Below are 9701 nucleotides of genomic sequence, written 5' to 3'. Positions count from 1 at the left end.
TATAGTTAGCCGGATTGACTTTCCGCCCTTTCTTGAAGATAGGCACCACATTGGCCTTCTTCCAGTCTTCGGGCACTACACCAGAGCTCCAGGAATTTTCAAAGATCCATGCCAGAGGCTGGGCTATGATGCTCGCCAGCTCCTTGAGTAGCCTGGGGTGTAGATTGTCAGGGCCAGCTGACTTGAAGGTATCCAGCTTCTCATGGTGTTCCTTCACGAAGTCTGGGTTATTTGACTCACACCTTGGCTGGTGAGATACAGTCTCTTGGGTCTCTCCTGTGACAGTCACCTGGGTAGTGGCAGCCAATTCATCAAACGGAGGGCCAGCTTCACCCTAGTCCCTCACCAGGCTTCTTACTTTCAACAACATGATCTTGTGGAGGTTGGCCCATGTGCTGCCCTTCTGGGTGTCCTTCAGCCCTACTCAGCACACCCCCTAAGGCTGCTCTTTAGACCGTCTGTGACAGGAGTGCCTCTTCTGGAGTCTGTCTATCGGTGACCCCGCCCTCCTGTTATGGGCCAACTGCCTGCCTTCTCTCCTGCCACACCTTGATCTTAATTAATTAATGGATGCTAATTAGCGGGAGGCGGCCCATTTATTGCCCCGGTGCCAGGGGGCACTATCTGCGGCTCCTTTTCCTCCCTTACACCGCAGCCCAAGCCTCGCAGATGATACTGATGTGGTTTGATCTGGGCCTTGTTGTAATTTGGCCCTCCCCTTGTCCTCCACAGCCCTATCTCGCTCTGTCTTGCTCTGCGCCTTCCCAGCGCTTGGGCTCTCCGCAGCCCTGTCTGGCACTGCGCCTTCACTAGCACTTGGGCTCTCCATGGCCCTGTCTCGCACTGTGCCTCACTGGTGCTCACTGCCCCCTCTCTCTGGGGATGGGGTTCCCACGCTCCTGCGGGTCCCCTATGAGGCCTCCTTCATCCCCTAATAGCCTTACCCAAACTGCCAGTCAAAAAGCAAACACAAAACACAAGCTCCTGGGCTATAACAACAATCCAAGCCGCTTGGCTAAAACATCATTCAGTCCCTACCAGGGAATACTTCATCCCATAACAGCCTCAGAAGATGCTCATGCAGTCATGCCTCTCCCCTTTGCCTGCTCCAGCAGAGCTCCCTTCCCCCTTGGCTGCCAGCAGGGAACGGCCCTCCTGGCCTCAGGCCTGGGATTTATGTGGGAGCCAGGCCCTGCCCCTTCCAGTCAGGTGACCAGGTGCAGGTGCGGCCAATTCCCTCCTTAACCGGTTGTCCTGGCAACCGGCACCTGGGTTCCTGCCTCTGCTCTGAGAGTAGCAGGCACCTAACTGTCCTGCTACACTGTCCCTTCAGCCCTACTCAATCCTGAATTGCACCTTATTCTAGGCTGGCCACACAACTCCCCCTTCCTGGGGCCTCACACTCCTGAAGACTCAGGTGGCCACAGCTGTGCCTGGCCCCACTTCTCCCTCTTAGTAACCCACCCAAAGATGGGGGCTGAGTTTTAGGCACCCTGACCTGCTTTGCACTAGGGAGGTTCATGGTCCTGGTATTTAAGTGGGGCTGCTACACCACTGGCAGTCCCACCAGGCCTCCCTATCCCAGCAGGATACAGTTTCAAGTCATGTCCAAAACTAATGAGTTGTCCTCCATCCCCATAACCTCACCCTTACCTCCAAGGTGTTCCAGAAGCAGCTTATCCCAATGTTGCATCCTTGGCTGCTCAACACAGACTGCTGCCTCTCTGGTCTATGTTTGAAAATGGCTGCCCTCTTCAGGCACCTGGAGGCTGCCTGCTGCTGCCCTTCAAGTGGCTGGCACCAAAGGTGTTACATTCAAACTGTACCTACCAATGGTGATAAAGTTGCATCCAGTTTTTTTCATATATCAACTATTTACACTTTAGAGCAGTGATTCTCAGCTCTCAGGCTCCTTGAGATCCTTCAAGGGTACCTAACAATATTAGCACTGTTAGGTGTGCAAATATGATTTACAAGTTAAGTTCAGAGATTTAAAATGGGAATCCATAGTGCTAAAACTATTCTCACTTTTAGTGGCCTTCCTATATTTGGTGCACCAGAAAAACTGCTCTATTATTTTTCAGCAGTCAAAAAATGAGAAAAAACTAAGAGCTAGCATTTTCCAAGGTGGTGCCTTGAGTCTAGTGAGGGGTGCCTCAAGCCTAATGAGGGATGAGAGCCACCATTTTAGAGGGATCTTAACACACATACATATGCACCTGCGCATACTACCACTGGACTGCTTGAACCTGTCTTCCCCCTCCCTCCTGTCCCCCAGATTCTGCTTATGTCAGTTCAGGGTCAAGAAGAGTTCATGGTGCATGAAACTTGAATCAAAGGTGTTAAAGACTATGTACAAAGAAAGCTGCAAACTGCTGATCATTTTGGGGGTTAATAGAAAGTGTCCCTGTTTCTAAACTAGTACAAGAGAGTTCTTTTATCTGGTTTCTTCTCCCCTCCCCACACCTTTGCACAAAGAAAGCACTTCCAGAAGGGGAGGGTCATGTGATAAGGCAATGATAGACAGCTAGCATACCTGCATAACAAGGTTTTAACAGGGATAGGTCATGCCCCACAGTCTTAGGCACTTAGGTCTCCCCATTTAAAATGTAAGAAACTTAAGTAATTATTTTATATTTGTACATTCTACTTCTGGAGCTGAGTACCTATATTTCAGGCACAGGGATGCTTAGCAGTACTACATTAAGTTCCTTTAGTAACACTTGCCCCAAGTGCTTTTGGTTTTGAAGTTTTGGGTATCCAGTATTTCTTTTATAGATTAAAAAAAATTCCCAAATGAAACCAGTGAAAATACTTGAGATATGTATTTTGATTTTACTTTGAGCAATGACTAGCCAATTTACACAGTTCATTGGCCCTGATTCTACTCCATCTGAAGTCAATAACCATTTTGCTACCTTTTAGGGAAATGGTATTTGGTCCACAGCATGCTCAGTTCACCTCTTTACCAACATAAATGACATTTACACACAATTCAAGATAGTCATTCCAGTTTATTTAATGGGATTACAAGCATGAGCAAAGTTTATTTAAACTGGTCCTGAAGTCTTAGACCTCATCACGACAATTTGCTACACCTACATAACATCTCATCGAAGTAATAGAATGACTTGCAAGATCAAAGCATTTAAGAGATGCCAGAGAGAATGAAATAAACACACAACATCCTTTACTTTTATCCAAAGTATAGTTTGAGTGTATATTAATTAATTTAGCACAATTCCTAGAATACACTTCTGTTGTTTAAGTGTTTACTACTGAAACTTTGGATTTAATACTGGATAAAACTAGAAGGTCCTTCATTTTGCTATAGCATTACCTTCTGTATCCATTGATCATCGCTTCTTCTTCTTTTTTTAAATAGAGAATGGCTTAGTTCCATACAATACAGGCTTATTATTACTCAGTGGGTGCATCTACGTGTTCATTAATCCACACTAATTACTGCGCATTTAGTTTAGTACTTGCTTAATAAAGTACTAACTAAATGCACAGTAACTACAGTCAGTGTGCAGTAGTGCCAGCAAACATTTTTTTGTGATGCTTACTGTGCAGTAGCCCAACATTGTGCAATAGCGTATTAGCACAATTTCTGACAAGCACACTACTGTGCAGTGTTATTAGGCTACTGCACAGTAAGCGCCTCATGCAGATGCACCTAGTATCTATGACAACCTGGCTGTACTAGAAAAAGGTGGTTATGTTTTTCTACTATATTTTGTAGTAACTAGGGAAACATCATCCTACAATGTCATTGGTTACAGAAGTTCCAGTAGTACTTCTCTAAGTTTTCTGAAAAGTTACCTATTGTTGTTTTGTATTTATATATTTATATGGTATGATTTATAAAGTTTATTCTGGGATAACTCTTGAGATTAAAGCAAAAAATCCTGCTGCTGCAGAAAATCACAACAGAAACATTATTTCCTAAAAATCAGCAAGTTTATGTTATAGCTAAGATTAAGTAACTTTTTTCATGTAGCAATTAATGTGTGTGTACAGTGGATTCCACAGTCCTATGCTACAATGGCCATTACTCAGTGTAATGCAGCCCTAGACCTATTTGCCTCTGGAAAAAAGTGCAATAGTAAAATGAACTAATATAACTTGATATCTTAGACAAAGAAACAGCTAGAGACAGGCAATCACACAATAAACCAAAAGGCATGCAAAAAATTGGAACGTTTATTTTATTGCCTCATCATATAAAACCCATTAAATATAATATAGCTAACAGAGGAACGATTATTAATTCATTCATTCATTTATTCATTCATTCAATTTACATACTACCTTTCCCAACAAAGGGTCAGACAGGCTTGCGATAAGAGAATAAAATAACCTACAAAATAGGAAGAACAAACAGGAGAACAAACAATAGAACAAAAATGAAACAACAAAGCAAATAGAGTAATAACATAAAACAGAAACCCCTTGAACCATATTCAAGTCTATCTTTGTTTGCCAAATTCTGGTGAAATAGGAAGATCTTACAGAGCTTTGGAAAGATGCTGAGGCTCAGACTCCAGCAGGTCTCAAAGATGAGGTTGTTCCAGACCAGAACCACATCAGTGATAGATGTTCCAATCCCCTAAAGTCTAGTAGTCTGCCCACCACCATCACCTCCCTTGACTGCATTCAGTTTCAGTTGGTTCTCCCACATCCAGTCCCCAACTGTAGCCAGGCACTGGGAACGGACTAAGACTATAGGTCCTGGGTTAGATAAGAAAGATAGAGCTGGGTGTCATCAGCACACTAATGACAACCAAACCTCTACACAGTCTTGCTCAGCAATCTCATATATACATTGAACAGAAGGGGGAACAACATGGAGCCAGGGGGATCCCACAGGAAAGGTCCCAAGAGGTTGATGAGCACACACCCATCACTAGCATCTATGACCTCACTGCTAGGAAACAGCACAACGAATTTATAGCCCACAAATACCCAACAGGTCATACAAATATTTTATCAACACCTCGTAGTCAACTATATTAAAGGCCATTAAAAGATCTAATAAGATTAGCAAGACACAATGCCCCCTGTTAATCTCCAAGCAAAGATCATTGACCAAGACCATATGCACAGTCTCCATGCTATATCCAGGATAAAAGTCATACTGACAAGAGGCCAGGAATTCAATGGCATCCACATGCACCTGGAACTGTTAGGCAATCACCCATTCAAAGAACCCCAAAAAAGGAATGCTGGAGACAGGGCAATAACTGGCTGGGAAACAGCCATTGATGGTTTCATGAGCAGGGTTGGACAATTTAAGAGGTAAACTTTACCCAGTAATTTTACAACATGCTGAATCATTCAAGTGGCATCTATGGTATTGTTTCCCCTCCTCCACACCTAGACTCAGAAGATGAATTTGGATAAGCGGCACCCATGCACATGATTTTCTTAAAAGCCTAAGTGACAAGCAATGAAGGACAGTCGTAGAGAATTCATACAGCCCAAGAAACAGAATCCTGTATGAAGACTCTGAAATGGCAGTGTTATAAATCTGAGTCAAAGGGCAACTCCCTTTGGAAGAAAAGACCTGTATTGCCTTAAAGGGGCAATAGTTTGGGTTCTTATTGACCATGAATGATCAAAAAGGGAAATATGACCCTAACGATTTTTTTAGTCAGAAACAGAATATGCAGAATAGAAATTGACAACCCTGCTTGTAAATATTATACACAAGCTATGGGGGAAGAAGGCCACCAAAAGCTCCCTGTCTAGGAGATTTATCTTTATAACGTAAAAACTTTTAGCAAAGTTTTGTAGCTCTTCAAAGGTTTGCAAAATGCAGAAGCAGCCATTTGTTTTTCTGAATTGAGCCTCTATAAGTTAGAACATTTGAGACATTAGGATATATGAAATCAGTAAGTTATTCAATATAAAAATGTAAATATAATATATTCATATCCATCCTTGGAGAAATCATGGAGTAAATTGGATTCTGTTGATTTGAAATTCCTTGACAGACTGTACTTCAAAGTATCTTCGTGTGTTGAAACAGGAAATATTAAAACAGTAGCCATTCTAGCTCTAGTTCATAGCAATGTGTGGATACAGTTAAATGAAAGTTTGCTAGAGCCTTCTCCAGCAAATCAAAATGGTCCAATGAAATGAAAAGCTTTGAAGGGACCACCTACTATAAAAAAACGTTCCCAAAGACTAAACCCTTAGCACAAGCATCCAAAGAGTAAATGATAACCAGATGAATTTGCAAGTGGGTTTTTCACAGAGTTGTAACTAACTTTCTTCATGTGCTGAAGAAATATGTCTTTTAAAATAGCAATAGAACTGTTTGGTATTAACAATATCAGTATGCTTATATATACAGAACCCAACACTGTCCTGATCCAGTGATCAAACACACAGACTGATCGTTAATTTGCTGCCAAACCAATCTTTTCATTTACCACAGTATAATTATTTTACTATTGCTGATCACTGGTTTTGCTTTATATTAAACTTATCAGATTACACACATTATTTTTTACAACTTCTGAAGATCCATACAATGTATATTCCAGTTAACTGTGATTCAAATGGAAAAAAAATGAACTTTCTTATAGTAATGATAGCCTTTTCATTTTTTTTCTACTGTTTTCTGTAATATAAACTACAATGCAACAATAAAAGTTAAAGATCAAAGCACACAGTATGATTTATGGGGAGGAAGATTATTTAGAAACATTTCATCTGTCTAGCATAAATCACTTGTCTCCTCTACATGCATTCTTTCTTCTCCAACAGACCCACTCACTGTTGTCTTCTAGGAGACATCCCAAAGTAGGAACCACACTGGAGCCAAAGATTTGTAATTCCGTTAAGTATGATGCTACTATCAGCAAGCTTTAGTTTAGAGAAAAGTGACTGAGAACATACAGGCAGCTGTAGAAAAAAGTGGTCCTGTTTAATAGACAGAATAGCAATTGAACTTAATAGAAACACACATAGATAACTACAGAAAGTAACATGATAAAGCTCAGTGAATTTTGTGCTCAAATGCTACTTCAAGCCAGTCTGATCGCTATGCTTACACAGTCTAGGGACCAAGATCCTGCTGTTCCAGGTGCTGTACATACCAATAAAAGGGACACCCTGCCCAAAATAGATTCATGCAGAATTGTCATAACAGAAACCTCTTCCTGGCTAGTTTTCCCCTTACAGGGCAAAATTCTATGCACCAGTTTAGGTCAAATACATACTAATAACAACAGCCGCCATTGCAGCCACACAGCTAAGCTGACAGCACAGTGGTAGTGTACTGGAAGTTGCCACTGCCTCCTGCCTTTGTTACTTAGCTGTCTAGTTATGCCCCTGGCTTCAGGGTGTATATATAAGACTATGGGCATATATATATATCCTGAAGCCAGGGGCATAACTAGGCAGCTGAGTAACCAAGGCAGGAGGCAGTGGCAACTTCCAGTACACTACCACTGTGCTATCAGCTTATATATATATATATAAACAAACAGAAAGAAAGAAAGAGCTCTCTCACCTAACACCTCAGCCTCGGAAGGGATGGGGACTTACAGGTACAGCACATCAGAATTGTATTTATTAATTATGGTACTCACATATTGTATTGATAGAAAAGCCCAACATATATTATGAAGTACAATTGAAAATAGAACTGACTGCTTCTACTGCTCTGTATGTATGTGTCTAGAGAGAGAAAACAGAATTGTTCTCTGCAGGGCCTCTCTTGAGGATCAGTCTGAAGTGGCATTCAAATGAAAAAGCAGTGGGAAAAGGAATCAACAACTGTTCCACTTTCAAAACAGGGGAGACAGTGGCACCTGTACTCCCAAAAATACAGAGACTGCTTGTAAGGGATCTAAGGACTAAGAGTAAGGTAAATAATGGCTTGGAACCCAGGAAACATAGGAACTAATTTGCACCTCAAAAACCTGAAGACTCTTTCCCAGTCCAGGTTTTCTAGGATATATGCCTAGCTAAATCCAAACAGGAAGACAGAACCTAATAATCCAGAGCTCTAGAGCAATGGCCTCCAAAATTCATAATGTTTGGATCTATGGTTCAAGCACAGGCTTTAGTTTAACTCCAAACAATCAGATGAGGAATTTGAAGGGCTGCTTTGAAAAATACCAACCAGTAAAATTCTGTATACTAATCATTTCAGTATCCCATTCAAAATACCAACATGCTATATGTGAAGAAATAATATAGTAGCAGAAATAATATAGTAACAGACAATGAAACAAAAAGTATGGTCTATAAATTTTACAAGTTCTCAGACTTTCTTATAAAGACTACAGCTGTCTAAAAAATGCAAGAAATACAAAAGAGAATCAAACCATACGCAAATAAAGCATACTCTCCCCCAAGGCCCTCTTGAGAAATAAATGGAGTTAATAAGCACAGTACTAGCAGTAAATCAGAAGTCAGCTGAAACCTCTACACAAAACAGAGTTTGACTCTGTAGTTTAACAGTTATTGACACTCACGTGGGAAAGCATGTCCTGAGATGCAGTCTTCAGGACTCTTTCTGAATTTTGTCCCATAACTTCTTAATTTACAAATCATAAACAGCTCTCAGAGCTGATCCAGAACCTGATACTCATAATGATCAAAAACCTTTTATTAGTTTCCATCCAGGTATATTCAGGGCCAGTTTACATCCATTTATTCTTGTGCCAATGTTGTCTCTTAGTTTACTTAGTTCTCTCTCCTCCCTGGTATTTAGGCCTCTTGATATATTTATACACAGTAATCATATGCTTTCAGTCATTGCTTTGCTAGGCTAGACAAGCTCTTCTAATTGCCTCATCACCTAGGTTTTCCATTCCCCTAATAGCCTTTTCTCTACACAAGTTCCAGGTGAGGTCTCACCAAAACCTTCTACAACGTAAGTAATATTTCCCCCAACTCTACTTCAACTACTACGACAGATCCTTTTGTACCTCATCAGCAATTGCTGATCAGGGAGTTCATCAGAATTTATTTATTTTTAGTCTCCAGATGCATATTCTCAACTTATATGTTCTACTATTGCATTTCATTTCATTATTGTTACAGCCAACCTACAGCCAGTCCTTTCCGGATTAGATTCAAACACTCCTCCATATTGCCTATGCTTCCCAAATATTTTGTCAGCAAATTTCATTACAGTCCTAATATCTGTCTTTAATGGAAAAGTGAAATGAGATCAGTCCCAGAACAGATCCTTGAAAAGTTCATTAGTAAACTCCTTCCAGCCTGATACTTCTCCTGAATTGCACCACAAACGAGACACATGTGCTTTTTTAAAACAGGTATTACATAATATATTATGCAAAAATATGTTAATATATCCTACCTTTGATGCCTGGAGTTCAGTTCCTTAGATCTCAGAACAGAGTATGCCAGTTAACTAATCAATGTGTGCATGTGCTCTTGCTCTCTCTCTCATATTTAGATACACGACTCTGCTCTTTTGTGTTTGTATTACAAGCATTCATGCTGAAAAGTTATTTTCATGAAAAAGGTTTGTGGGTGTCATTGTTCTAGATTGTGTATATGTAAGACTATGCGGGAACTTTAATTTATACGCTGCCAACATTAACACTTGCGTACTGCTAACTTCAGTTGTGTTCACATATGGTTGTCAAGACCTTTTTTTTTTTTTTTTTGCAAAACCGACCTTTTTTTTGGAAGATAAAAAAAAAAAGGGG

The sequence above is a fragment of the Gavialis gangeticus genome, unplaced genomic scaffold, assembly GCF_001723915.1.
Source record: "Gavialis gangeticus isolate Ggan-Ray unplaced genomic scaffold, GavGan_comp1, whole genome shotgun sequence".
Lineage (NCBI taxonomy): Eukaryota > Metazoa > Chordata > Crocodylia > Gavialidae > Gavialis > Gavialis gangeticus.
The sequence above is the reverse complement of the archived record's forward strand: the minus strand, read 5'-3'. Positions refer to the sequence as shown.